Here is a 14,646-nt window from a genome sequence, read left to right on the forward strand (position 1 = left end):
GTCTACAATGCTCCTGGTGGGTGGCATTAGGGGATGCTCCTCTCCATAAGCATGTGTTTGCATCAGTTGATGTACATGGCAGCTTTGGCATTTTGGTTGAAGAATGAGTGAGTGTTCTCTAGGGAGGATAAAGATGAAGACCATGGGGAATATGAGGATTTGAATCTCTACTACCATAAGACTGAGAGAAGTGGAAGGAGAAGAATTAACAAAGGACTATGTGAGACCCCACGTCCAAACAGTGCAGCTTCAGGGCCTAAATGGTTGAGTGCCATGTGGAGCAAGGACAGGAGTATTCTCCTACCCTCTCCCCTCTGCCATAGACCAGCAGACTGTCAGGAAACAGTTCTTAGCAGTATTCCACACAGCTCCGGGCAGAGGAGGTAGTATGTCCCCATATGTATGTCAAGCATAGTGCCTCACATACAGCAAACACTCGGTGTATATACCTGAATGAGTAGAAGAATTTAAATATCCATCACCCACCTGCAGACTCTGAGAAGGAGCTGAGGCTGATCTGATTTGGTGAGGATAAGAGCTGAGGCAGTGAATGAAGAGGTGGCGTGGGCCCAGATCTGACAATATGGTAGTTTCGGTGCCAGTGTGGCTACAACTATGAGCATAGTGAAACTGGGGAGTTCTGCTTATATTTATAATATTGAAGTACTGGAAACAATCTAAATAGCTAACCGTAAATTATGGAATGTGCAATCAATGAAAAGTTATGCAAACATACAGCATAAAAGAGGGGCGCCTGGGTGGCTCAGTCGTTAAGCGTCTGCCTTCGGCTCAGGTCATGATCCCAGGGTCCTGGGATCGAGCCCCGCATCGGGCTCCCTGCTCCGCGGGAAGCCTGCTTCTCCCTCTCCCTCTCCTTATGCTTGCGTTCCCTCTCTCGCTGTGTCTCTTTCTCTGTCAAATAAATAAATGGAGTCTTAAAAAAAAGCAGTTGCATAAAAGATGGCTCAACAGTACTCTCAATTTTCTTCTTCCTGGACACATGGAAGACTACATTTCCCAGGCCTCCCCACACTCTGCCTTGTTGTAAGATATGGCCTCGTGACTAGGAAGTGATAAATATTCTTCTGGGCTCAAGCGTTTAAGAGCCCACGCCTGATTCTCCATCACAGTCAGGGAGAAGACTGTGTGTTCAGATGGAGGTGCCATAAGGTTCAAGGTGTCTTCATCTTTAAGTCACCACATGGTGGATAACTGCACGAGAGTCACTCAGGTCCATAGGGGGAATTGGGTAAATAAGGAATAAACTCTTATCATGTTAAGTTTCTGAGATTTGGGTGTTGTTTGATACTGAAGCACAACCTATCCTAAGAGGCAACACAGAAGATGTTTCAAAACACAATATTTAGAGAATGCAAACTGACTCTTAAGTATGGACAAAGTAAGATGTTTCAGTTACCATACTGAGGTTATGAGCGTTTCCTTTGCATTTTTCTTCTCTACTCCTAAACTTCTTTAAAAATTGTTGCTCTACTGTCTTTATAACTAAAAATAAAGTAACGTGAGGGAAGGAGGAAGAGAGGAATAAAGGAAAAGAAATTGAGAAGCCCCTGCTCCCATTTCTTGTGCTCTCATCTCTGAGCCCCAGGGCCCCATTGACTTCCTCTGAATCACCCAGCAGCCCTATACAGACAACTTTTATGTGATAACAGCTATGTGTGAGCACCATAAAAGCTTATATACATTATGTACACACAGAAGTCTATAAAGTAGGACACCTGGGTGGCACAGTCAGTTGTGCGTCTGACCCTTGGTATTAGCTCAGGTCATGGTTGTGAGAATGAGCCCTGTGTTGGGCTCCATGCTCAGCATGGAGTCTGCTTGAGATTCTCTCTCCTTCTCTCTCTGACCCTCCCACTTGTGCTCTCTCTCTCTCTCTCTTGCTCTAAATATAAATAAATAAATCTAAAAAAAAGTTGATAAAGTTGCTGCTACAATGATCATTTTACCAGTGTGGAAATTGGATAAGTAATTCAGTAAGTAAATTCAGCAAAGTTATCACTTGCTTAAGGTTATGTAGCAAGTTAGTGGCAGATCCAGGATTCAAATCCAGGGCCACCTTCCTTGTAACCAGCCTGTTCAGCTCTACAACTTAGCTGACTGGTAGACCCGGAAAGAGTATGACTTTTGGAAGCTTCCCTTATCTTTCTGCTTTGAAAATCCACTACACTTTGTTCCCTGCCTCCCACATGATAGCCTGCTTTCTGTTTCCTGAGCAGAGCTAACTTTTACCTAATGTTTGTATCTTAACCTGTTTATGAACGGAGAGGCAGCAGTAATAGTTTCCTATGTATGCGGTGTGGCTGCAGAGATCCATGTGGAACTGGTTGTATTCTTCTTCTTCCCAAGGCCCTGTCAAAGGAAGTGTGATGTGATGATGAGCTCTGCACCAGGCAGAGGCAAACAGAGCTGCTGAAGTCCCAGTTATGCCTCCTATGAGCTCTATGACCTTAGGCAATTCTCTTCACATTTCTGAACCTCTGGTTTCTCCTTTATAAAAATGTCATAATCTCTGCCTACTTCTTGTGAAATCCACATGGAGGGAAAAGCTCTTTAAAAAGTGTCAGTGTCAGAGAAATACCACTCCTGTTTGGCATACTAAGAACATAAAGTCTGTTTTTAGAAATATTAGTCATTCATTAAAAATATTAAAAACACAAGTGGCACGGAGAGATAGGGAAGGAGGGAGGGAGGGGAGAAGGGAAGCAAGGATAGAGGGAAAGAGAGAGAGGAAGGGAGGGTGAGCTGAGCTGATCAGATCATTCCAGTCTTTTGATGATGCCCCTGAAAAGTCCTGGTGAGATGTGGGAAGGCAGCCAAAGGGGGCATTGAGCAAGATGAGTAAGTGGGGAAAGATTAGAGCAGGCCTGCAGAGAAAGAAAAACAAAACAAACCCCCCTTGTTTCTGGGCTTTCTTGGCTGTGCTTCTTGCCCTTGGTTTCATCATTGGTTCAACAAATATTTATTGATGTGCCAAGCAGGGTTCTGGGGCTGGATATCCAGCTTGAACAAAACACAGTGCCTGCCCTCGTGGACCATATGTTTTGTCAGGGAACTAGAGAACAAACCAACAAATATGTGTAAATGTGGTATGTTAAAGATGACACGTGATGGAGAAAAGGCAGGGGGAGGTGACAGAGGATAGGATGGCTCCAGTTTTTAAAGGGTGATCAGAGAAGGCTTCACTGAGAAGGTAATCCCATCTGAACAAAAACCTAAAGAAAGTGAAGCAGCTAGCAATGTGGCTATCTGAGGGAAGTGTGAGGCACAACAAGGAAGCCAGTGTGGCTGGGTTGAGTGGCAGAGGAAGAGAGCGGTAAGGAATGAGGTTCAAGAAGAACCGGGGAAGGAAGATCAAGGTAAGGACTTTGCTCAGAGATGGGAAGCTCAGAGATGGGAAGCTATTGGTGGATTTTGAGCAGATGGATGTTATGAGCTAATTTACATTTTATTTATTTTATTCATTTTATTTCATTTTAATTCCAGTTAGTTAACATACAGTACAGTATTAGTTTCCGGTGTACAATATAGTAATTCAACACTTCCATGCAACACCTGATGCTCATCACAACAAGTGCACTCCTTAATCCTCATCACCTATTTCACCTTTCCCCCCACCCACCTCCCTTCTGATAACCATCAGATTGTTTTCTATCATTAGGAGTCTGTTTCTTGCTTTGTCTCTCTCTCTCTCTTTCCCCTTTGCTCATTTGTTTTGTTTCTTAAATTCCACATATGAGTGAAATCACATGGCATTTGTTTTTCTCTGACTTATTTTGCTTAGCATTATACTTTCTAGATCCATCCTTACTGTTGCAAATGGCAAGATTTCATTTTTTATGGTTGAATAATATTCCATTATAGATATAGATATTGATAATATGCACACACATACCACCACTTTTTTATCCATTCATTTGTTGATGGACACTTGGGCTGCTTCCATATCTTGGCTGTTGTAGATAATGCTGCTATAAACATAAGGGTGCATGTATCCTTTTGAATTAGTATTTTTGTATTTTTTGGGTAAATACCCAGTAGTGCAATTCCTGATCGTAGGGTAGTTCTATTTTTAATTTTTTGAGGAACCTCCATACTGTTTTCCACAGTGGCTGCACCAGTTTGCATTCCTACCAACAGTGCATAAGTGTTCCTTTTTCTCCACATCCTTGCCAACACCTGTTGTTTCTTGAGTTGTTGATTTTAGCCATGCTGACAGGTGTGAGGTGACATCTCATTGGTTTTGACTTGCATTTCCCTGATGATGAGTGATATTGAGCATCTTCCCATGTGTCTGTTGGGCATCTGTATTTCTTCTTTGGAGAAATATCTGTTCATGTCTTCTGCCCATTTTTAATTGGCTTATTTGTTTTTTGGGTGTTGGGTTTTATCAGTTCTTTATATATTTTGGATGCTAGCCCTTTATCAGATATGTCATTTGCAGTTATCTCCTCCTATTCAGTAGGTTGCCTTTTAGTTTTGTTGATTGTTTCCTTTGCAGTGCAGAAGCTTTTTATTTTGATATAGTTCCAATAGTTTATTTTTTACTTTTATTTCCCTGGCCTGAGAAGACCTATCTAGAAAAATGTTGCTATGGCCGATGTCAGAGAAGTTACTGTCTGGCTCTCTTCTAGAATTGAGCTAATTTACATTTTAAAAGGATGACTGTGGTTGCTACATGGATAGGATTGCCAGATTTAGCAAATAAAATTTAATCATGTCCAGTTAAATTTGCATTTCAGATAAATGAATAATTTCTAAGTAGAAATGTATCCCATATAGTATCTGTGACATCTTTACACTAAAAAATGATTTGTTGTTTGTCTGAAATGCAAATTTAACAGAGTGTCCTGTATTTTATCTGGCAATCCTATACATGGAGACAGATTAGGGCTAGAGGTGAAAGCTGGATCAGCTAGGGTGTTGCAATAAACCAGGCAAGAAATGAAGGTGGTTCAGACCGAGGTGAGGGGTGGTGATGGTGAGAAGCTGTTGGTTGGATTCTAGTACAGAGGGTCCCCCGTGTATTCTCTCTCTCTCTTTCTCAGGCCTTTTCTGTGAACTAGTTTGATTCATTTTGCAACCAAAACTTGGGAGGATGTGGGTGGGGGCCATTTGGCATAGGGGAAGGATGTGGGTTTAACCACAAGTTTCATATAGTTTTAGAGAATCCGTGAAAATAGAATTAGTCACTCAAAGGTAGAAAGGAGCCAAAGGCCAGTGACAATCCTAAAAGAGCTCCTTCCCTTCCTGCTCAGGGACACAGTGATCAGCCCCTGGGGAGATGGGAAAACACATTGACATGACACTTCCTTTTTGGTTTCTTCTCCTTAGCTTGGCTCTAGTGGACACCTCTTGGCTCGAAGAAGAGTAGAAGATGGCCTATGGGGCAATGGTGACAGTAAGTGGATCTTTGTATTCAGTATTTTTGTTCTGTACTCACATTTTTTGTTCTGAGCCAATATGCTGAGAATGTTCTTAGAGAACAGGCCAACCTCTTCTGGATTGTTGGAGTTGGGGGAGGGGAAGGCCCCTACAATGTGTGCTAAGTTCTAGGTGTGTTACTCACAACAAGCCAGAGCCAGACATTATCACCTTCTTTTCATGGTGAGGAACTAGCACAGAAAAGTTCAGCAATTTTTCAGAAAAACTCACCAATTTTCCATCATCATTACTTGTTGAATCCAACAAAAATCACTTCAGTGCTAATGAACTGAGAGCTTGAGAGGAGAAGATACGGCAGCTGTACGGTTTCTGTTCCATGAAGTTTCAGACCAAGTGTTTGGTCAATAAGAGACCCACGTAAACATAATCCTTACCAGCTGGCTTCCCTCCCTGCCTGCCTTCTGCTTCATTCCTTCCATTGTTCAGCAAAAGTATACTGAGCATCTTCTATATGCCAGTTCTGTGCGAGGCCCAAGGATTCATTAGTAAACAAAAACCGATCTGTGAAGCTGAGGTTTGAGGGAAGAGGGTAGTTGATCAGGTCAGGGGTGAGAGATGGGGAAACTGTTTTGTGAGGAAAGCTAGTGCAAATGCTCTGTGGCAGAGGGAATGTGGATAATACCAGGGGGCGGAAGAAGGCTGGAGAAGAGACAAGCAGATGAAGGATGCTGTGTGAGGGTGTCCAGCAGGTCATGATTAAGGACTTCAGTTTTTATCCCAAGAGCCAGGAGATGCCATGGAAGCACTTCACTCAGGACTGTGACATGATTAGCTTTGCATTTTGAAAAGGCAAAAGCCAAAACTCTGTCATTAGAGAACTGGTTAGATCAGTTAGGATACATCCATGTGGGGAATACCAGACATCTGTTCAAGAGAATGAATATAATAGCATGATCTCTAAAACTAGTGTTTAAAAATATGACGTACAGAACAGTGCATTGTATCTGTCATTTGTGCAGGAAATACACGTATGTGAACAGTTGATTCTTGTTATTCACGGTAGTTATGTTCTATGAAGTTGCCACAAACACTGAATTAGCAGATACTAAACTGTTGCTCCCAGAGGAAATACAAGGTTAGGTTCCTGCCAACCTTGGTCACATTTTCATCAACTGACCAATACACATATAACCTGATTTTATGTGTGTTTTTGTTTAAAAACATCTTATTTAATATATATTGTTGACTTATAAGCATTGAACTCACAGCCAACAGCACTAGGGCTCATGCCTGAAAGAGGCTCGTCCAACACATGTATTTTCTCCAGAAGACACATCATAGCCTTCCTGCTCGTAGGAGCACTAGACGACACTTTAGCGCTGTGATTGCCGGCCATTTTAAACAGCAAAATCATCAACAGAAAGCACAAAGATGTGAAAAACATGACACTGAATAGACTGCAAAAAGGACAGTTATTTATAGTATGAGAGCCGAAACCAGAAGGCAGAACGCCGCCTCGTTTGACCTCAGCAGGGAACATGTGGGTTGGGCAACTTAAATCTTTCACATCTCTGTAAAAGTCTGCAGATGACTGTGGACATGCTTGAATATTGCTGTCGAGGTTAAAGTTTAGCGAGTAGGTGAATTTGCAAATAGGGAACCTGCGAATATGAACGTCAGCTTTTTAGGGAAAATAATCTCAAACTTAGACATACATTGCAAAAATAAAAATAATACAAGAATATTCATCAATACTTTACCAGATTCACCTATTGTTAACATTTTACCCCATTTGCTTTATGATTTATGCCCTCTGTCTGCCTCTCATATACAAACACACCCACCCGTACATACACACACACACACACACACGTTTTTTTTCCTGAATCATATGGGAGTAAATTATATCCATAATGGCCCCTTACCCCTAAATACAGCAGTATGTATTTTCTAATAAGGGATTCTCTGACATAGCCACAGTACACTTATACCAACTTTGATAACTTTGACATGAATACAATGCTTTTATCTAATCTACCAGCCTTCTTAATTCTGGAACACAGAATTAAGGTCCTCTGTGTTTCTTAGAATGCCACTGTCTTCTTTCTGCATTTCAAACAAGTTCTGGTTTGAATGGAAAGCCTGTCCTCTTGGAGCTGTCAGCTCCTGCTTACTCAGACATGGACATAACATGCTTACCTTGTCCTTGCTTGGAATCTTGCTGAAATCCCACACATTGTGGGTGCACTGGAAATCTGTGCTTTTCTTTGTGTTTTGTGACATTGATGCTTTATAACCACCACTTTTTAAAAAACAATATTTTGGGTTTATCTGATGCTTCCTTATAGTCTGATTATGCATTCTCCCTCAGAATGCTGCATAGGTGATGACGTACAATATGTTCGCACATGGAGGGAAGCTAACGCAACTAGTGACAGGGACTGTCTTTGGAGAAGCCAACTGGGAGTCTGGAGGAGAGAATGGGGAAGGAGAGTGACTTTTCGTTGTATACACTTATTTGCCTTGTGTACTAGGTGTACGTGTAGTACCTTTTCAAAAACTAAATTTTTAAAAATCCTGGAAGGTCAGTGGGTCTAGTGTTATCCCCTCCCACCCCCATTTTCCATAGGGAGAAACAGGCTCAAAGACAGTAAGTGAGCCGCAGGAAGCCTCCACTCTGGGCCCGTGGGCCCTATGGCGAGTGCCATGCCCGCTGTCCCTCAAACTGCTTCTCTGAAACTAGGCAGGTGCAGGTTGCAGCGAGCGCTGGAAGAGAGTGAGGAGACACCTGAGCTGAGTGCAGCAAGGTGAGAAGTTAGCCTGTAACCAAGGGTCCCAGGACTAGGGGATGGAAGAAGGGAAGGGGAAGCAGGAAGGAGGGTATTTCAGACAGAAAGTGGCTTGGATCCAGAGGGTAGCAGGCTTGTAAGTGTATACACCTCATCAGATCTGCGGAGAAAATGGGATCTTCCCTAGCAGACCCGCCCTATTGCGTAGTGGGGAAGCCTGGGCTTGCCTTGTAACAATAGACCGTCTCTTTTCAACTGGAGCGTTCAATCTACTTGGAGTTGAACTCCCTCATGTGGCTGATTTCCGTAGACTCTTGGAAAACCCTGAGCTCTGTCCCTTTCCTTTCCTCTCCTCAAGATGTCGTCTGGCTATCTGGGTAAGTAAGGACCCTTGCCATATCCACTGAAGTGGGGACCCTCAGGATCCTTGGATCCTCTGGACCTCTGCTGTGATGAGAGGGGTGTCGGCTCCTCTCAGTTAACATGAGAGGTGAGACTGGTCCCATATGGCTTCCTGGGGCAATGTGCTGCCAGGGCCAGCTACATAATTTGCAGGATTCGGGGTAAAATAAAAACACAGGATCCCCTTGTTCAAAAGGCAGGAAAAAAGTACTACTACAGGTACTAAAATATTAAAGTGTTCCTTTTTCTCTGGAGGCCTCTCTCTTTACTTGTCATAGTGTTTTTTTATTTGCTATTTAATGACATTTTAAGTAAAGCAAAATTAAAATTTCATACTATTAGTATGACCTCTACCATTCATCTTTATATTGTGCAATGCCAGTTTTAAACACAAAATCTAAAAGCATTTAACTCTTACGCAAAATCACAGGAATTATACAATTTATATTTTATAGATTGGGCATGCATTTGTATTTTACTCATACCTAAGAGTGGAAACATTGTATAGAACTAGCACTTCAATTTTACCTCTTGATGTGCTCGCATTGTACCAACATTCTCTACCTTCACCTTACTGACTAGTAAAGAGGGGCTGAATGTAAAATGAACTATGGGTTCCCCTATCTTTTATCTGTCATCATTTTCAAAGTGAGTGATCGACTAATACGGGTACGTAACACAAGTAAATAAGGATACAATAGGTCCTTGGTCCTCTGTGTTTCTTAGAATGCCACTGCCTTCTTTCTGCATTTCAAACAAGTTCTGGTTTGAATGGAAAGCCTGTCCTCTTGGAGCTGTCAGCTCCTGCTTACTCAGACATGGACATAACATGCTTACCTTGTCCTTGCTTGGAATCTTGCTGAAATCCCACACATTGTGGGTGCACTGGAAATCTGTGCTCCCAGTACATTGCAAACACTATATGCATATGCAAATGGGTGTCAAGGAAGAGGAGGCACGCATATTGTACATCCTACATAAAATCAATTAAATATTCAAAACAGGAAGAACAAAGAATTAAATTAATGCTTGCATGGAGGCCCAATCAGAAGATTGTGTGGATCTGAGCACACTACAAGCATTTTATGAAAGATGTGTAGCAGGCATGACCTATGTTGTATTAGAACAAGGTCTGCAAGGGCTGATGACACGCATATCGCATTTATCTCCTCTGCTCATGTACACACTCCGTTGTCCCATTGAATTTCGCTTACAAAATACAGGTTCAAAGATAATGTTATTCAGAATTTCAAGATGGTGATAGTCCATCTTTAAAATAAGTGTGGACTCTTCTGAGTGAGGGGCTTTAGGCAATCGCACGGTCACATGTCCACAAAGCTGGGCGTGGGGAGGGCTGCCCACTTCTGGTTCCTGCCTGCTGGGTGTGGTGGATAGAATGGTTCAGCTTCAGTAGCCACCTTGGACCATGTGGATGAGGGCCACATCTAGGAATAGCAGAGAGAAAAGATGGGACGGATCTGGGTCTCTCATACTTTACCAGCCCTGGATAGCCAGCCTCCAGGCTTTTACATGGCAGGATAACTGAGTGTGTGTGTTCTTTTTTTTTTTTTTTAAGATGTTATTTATTTATTTGAGAGAGAGCGAGAGAGAGCACAAGTAGGGGACAGGGAGAGGGAAAAGCAGGCTCCCCACTGAGCAGGGAGCCCGACTTGGGGCTCGATCCCATGACCCTAGGATCATGACCTGAGCCAAAGGCAGACGCTTAACTGACCGAGCCACCCAGGTGCCCCCTGTGTGTGTGTTCTAAGCCATGATTAAATTGTGCATTTTTAAGCTACTATAAAGCCAAACCTAATCCTATCTGATATAGCACCTTTGTGTCCCTTCACCTGGGATACCGGCACTTCTGGATTCCTTGCAAGCCACTTGGAAGCCATGAGGAGCCAGAGATGGGGCCTCTGGCTCTAATATCCAGCTATCCAGCTAACTCCCTCTATGGCTGCTGAGCCATTTTTCTGTGCCACGTCTGAAGTGCCCTCCTGTGGTGTTTGCCTTGGATGACAGGTTGTCAAACTATATGGCTCATGGGCTAGCCACCTGTCTAATAAATAGAAATTTTAGGGGTGCCTGGGTGACTCAGTTAAGCATCTGTCTCTTGATTTCGGCCCAGGTCATGGTCTCAGGGTTGTGAGATGGAGCTCCGCGTTGGGCTCCACACTGGGCAGGGAGCCTGCTTAAGATTCTGTCTCTCCCTCCCCCTCTGCCCCTCCCTTCCCTCCACTTGCACATGCTCTTGCATGTGCGCTCTCTCTCTCTCAAAAAAAGTTTTATTAGGACACAGCCACACTTATTCTTGTAGATATTGTCCGCAGCTACTTTGGGGCTGTACTAGCAGAGTTGAATAGGTCCAAGATAGTAGTTACTTTTGGCCTTGGAAGATTTCACTGTCTAAGAATGCCACTGCTTCCCCCCGCCCCACCACCAGGGTCCATCTAACCCTGAGGGTTTCACCACCTTGCTCCTCTTTTTCCTCTTACAATCCTTCAGGCCAGAGACTCAGGCTTTCCAATTGGTATGCTGGTAAGTATTTAACAATGGGCTCTCTGGGAGGACAAAAAGCCCTCATGTATAGAGTGTGACCATATCTGTGGTGTAAATATTCCCACTATGGCTAATTTCAGGCTAACAACACGCCAATGAGGAGCTGGAAAGGGAGGAAGACAATCAGCTCTAGGGAGCAGTTAAAGACAGTTCCAATATATCACTGCAGCCACTTCCTTTACATCTGGCCTGGGCTCTTACCCCAGTTTTACGTTTAATGGAACCCTAAACTCTAATCAGCCAGGCCTGGCTTGTGCTATACTAATTGCAGCTAAAGGAATTTAGAGAATTTAGTTTCCTGGCTTTCAGCATGATTTCCCCCTCTACTTTGTACAAACCTCTACTAGGTTTGTAATATTTACATTCTGTTCTGTTCATTTCATTGCATGTTTTGTCTACAGATTGAGTCTAAGATATTAAACCCCCATATAAATCACATTATTTAACATATAATTACAATGTTTTAATTGTGTAAATATTGTTTGCTGCAGAATCAAGCAGTGTGACTGGAGCTCTTAAGAACAAAACAGTCTTAGATTACTAAACGTTTGTAGGTCAAAGGAGAATGTTCCAGGCATCAAAGTTCAAACTAGGTTTGAAAATGGGTTCATTTTCTTTCTATGTTTATATTACTTCTTATATGCAGCTTCCACTTTTTAAAACAAATCTCACATATTTCTTTTTAGATTACTTTGTTTTAGTGGGACATCTTCCTGAGTGATTTTTTCAAAGACTGTCTGTGCATGAATGGTAAATTTTCTGACTCTCTGGATTTCTGAAAATGTCTTTATTGTATCTTCACTTTGGGTAGTAATTTTGCTGGCTATAGAATTCCAGATTCAAATTAATTTTCCTGCAAGATCTGATGTCAGGCTGAATCTCATTTCTTCATATATAAGCTGGTTTTTCTTTCTGGAAGTTTTTATGATTTTTCTTTTTATGCTTTTAGTTCTGAAATTTTATCCAAGTGCATTTATTTATTTATTTATTTTTAAAAAAGATTTTATTTCTTTGACAGAGAGAGACACAGCGAGAGAGGGAACACAAGCAGGGGGAGTGGGAGAGGGAGAAGCAGGCTTCCCGCCGAGCAGGGAGCCCGATGCAGGGCTCGATCCCAGGACCGGGACCACGACCTGAGCAGAAGGCAGACGCCTAACACTGAGCCACCCAGGCGCCCCTATCCAAGTGCATTTAAATGTGATATTTCTTTAGTACCCTCATTGGCCCTCTGTGGGTCCCTTAAAAACACAAAACTAAAATAAAACATGTATTTGGTTTAATGTCAAAATGTATTATGAGGAAAACAAAGATGGCAATAATACCACCACCCAGATAACTCCAGTTAACAATTTTTAAAGCATAAAATAATACAATATCATGCAAAGAGTGAAAACAGTTCTGCTTCACTTAACAAAGTCAGCTTTCCCTCATTCCACTTGTAGCTGTAGCATCATGGATCTAACCCGTACCTTGCTGATGGACATTTCAAGTTTTACATCGCCATAAACAATACTGCAGTAAACACCGTTGAACTGTTACTGGTATCTTGACATGTTTTAATGAGTATATGCATGGAAGAAATTCCTAGTAGTGACATTGCTGGAATGGTGAGCAAGGACATTTTATTTATTTATTTTCAAAGGTTTCATTTATTTATTTATTTGAGAGAGAGAGGAGGAGCAGAGGGTGAGGGACAAGCAGACTCCCCGCTGAGCGCGGAGTCAGAGCCAATGAACCTGAGATCATGACCTAGCCAAAATCAACAGACGCTTAACCTACTGAGCCACCCAGGTGCCCCGAGTAAGGACATTTTAAATTTTGATCATATTTTGCCAGTTTTTCCCACAAAATGTTTGCATTCTCAATAATATCCAAGTGTCTCATTCACTTACTAATACTAGGTATTATCCAGCTTTCTAAGTATCGCCAGTTGGGATTAGCGAAAACATTTGGTGTTTTCCTATGTATCTCTTTAGCTGAATGTCTGACTTAGTATTGTTTCCTGTGTTTATCGGCCGTCTGAATTTCTTTTCCTTAATTCCCTATTCATGTTCCTGGCCTCTGTGGACGCTTGCTTGGATGATTTGTGTTTTCCTTTGCATCAGGAGAATGTCCTCAACTGTCTCCTCCTGTTGTCTTCTCTGTCTTTCTCCTGCATCCAGACATCTAGATTTGTTCTTGTGTCATTTTATTTTTATCTCGTATGTTCCATCTGTTGGTTTTTACTCTGTTTTAAAGGAAATGTTTTTCAATGTTACTTTCCACATTCAGCTTGTGTTTAAAAATTTTCCATTATTACTTTTCAAAAATTGAAGTAGTGCATGAAGGTTATTTTATAAATAAAATGCGGCTTTATGGTTTATTGGTAGTACTGTCCAGCAATTTCTTGCTCCTGATACCCTTTTAGCTATTAACCTTTTAGCTATTTTTTTCTGGTATGTACTTCTGTATTTCTCAACTCTGGATATTATCTTTTGACTTTGTATTATAGAAGGTGAATGATTAGCACTAATAACATCTCCTTGCCCCCACCGCATTTCTCTCCATCCTGCTGTGATTGCTATGACCAATTTTTTTGTTAAATTATTAGTTACTTTTGGGGGGATAAATATATGAGTATAGTTTATGGCTGAGCCAAGAAGTTCATTATGGTTATGTTTTCTTTGTCTCTTTTCCCTGAATTTAATAATTACCTTTAAAAAAGATTTGGCTTAGTTTTATATGTACCTTTAACTAAAGCCTTCTAAACCCTCCGAAAGGAATTGTAAAAGACTTGAATTTGGACGAGCCCTTTTCCGTGGATTGGCTCCTTCCTTTGTTTCTCTCCTTCTTGAAGTTTGAGGACAGAGCCAAGAAAGACAGGACCAGTGTGTCAGGGAGAGAAGAGAGGCAGGAAAAGGCTGGGGGCCTGGGAACAGAAAAACAGATCCACAGCAATCCTGGATTTGGAGCATTAGGACTCTGTTGTCTAACCTCAGAACGTCTCCACAGAAGCGTTTTCAATGGTGCGTGGTTCCCAGGCTGTCTCCCACCCTAGCCCATCTCCAGGCTGAACATCTGTCTTGAATCTTTGCAGGAGAGGTATAATTTTGAAGCAGTGTTACTTTTCGAACTAGCAAGAAAGCAGAGACATTGAAACACCAACAATTTTGCATTTATCTTAAATGGTGATGCTGGGGGGCAGAGAGAATACTTGATGGTTCCTGCTTGGTGAAGGCAAAAGTGGGCCAAAGGCAGACCCTCAATGTCACTGGCAGGGCAAATGAGGAAAGCCCAAGTCAAGAGAAAGGGAGGCTTCAGCCTGGACAAGAGACTTCCCTGACCTCAGCACCCATCCTTCTCTACCCCTAATCTTGTTAACCCTGCCCAGGACATAGTAGGTGTTTAAGAATTACTTTAAGCAGGAAGTACTGTAAGCTCAGTGTGCCTCTCAAGGGTGTTAAGATGAATATCCATAAATCAGAGGTAATTTAAGGGCAGGATGCGGAGC

The 14,646-nt window shown here is 42.2% G+C and overlaps 1 long non-coding RNA gene across 1 annotated transcript in view; it reads left to right on the top strand.

Annotated features, from left to right (window-relative positions):
- LOC115942197 (uncharacterized) overlaps nucleotides 1-14,646 on the top strand; it is a 54,811-nt gene that overhangs the window by 22,965 nt on the left and 17,200 nt on the right. Inside the window, exon 2 of the long non-coding RNA XR_014147115.1 lies at nucleotides 5,353-5,419. This is a non-coding gene — a long non-coding RNA (uncharacterized LOC115942197). The remainder of the gene's footprint in view (nucleotides 1-5,352; nucleotides 5,420-14,646) is intronic.

This window comes from Leptonychotes weddellii, chromosome 1 (assembly GCF_054177405.1).
Source record: "Leptonychotes weddellii isolate Sample4059 chromosome 1, ASM5417740v2, whole genome shotgun sequence".
Taxonomy (NCBI): domain Eukaryota; kingdom Metazoa; phylum Chordata; class Mammalia; order Carnivora; family Phocidae; genus Leptonychotes; species Leptonychotes weddellii.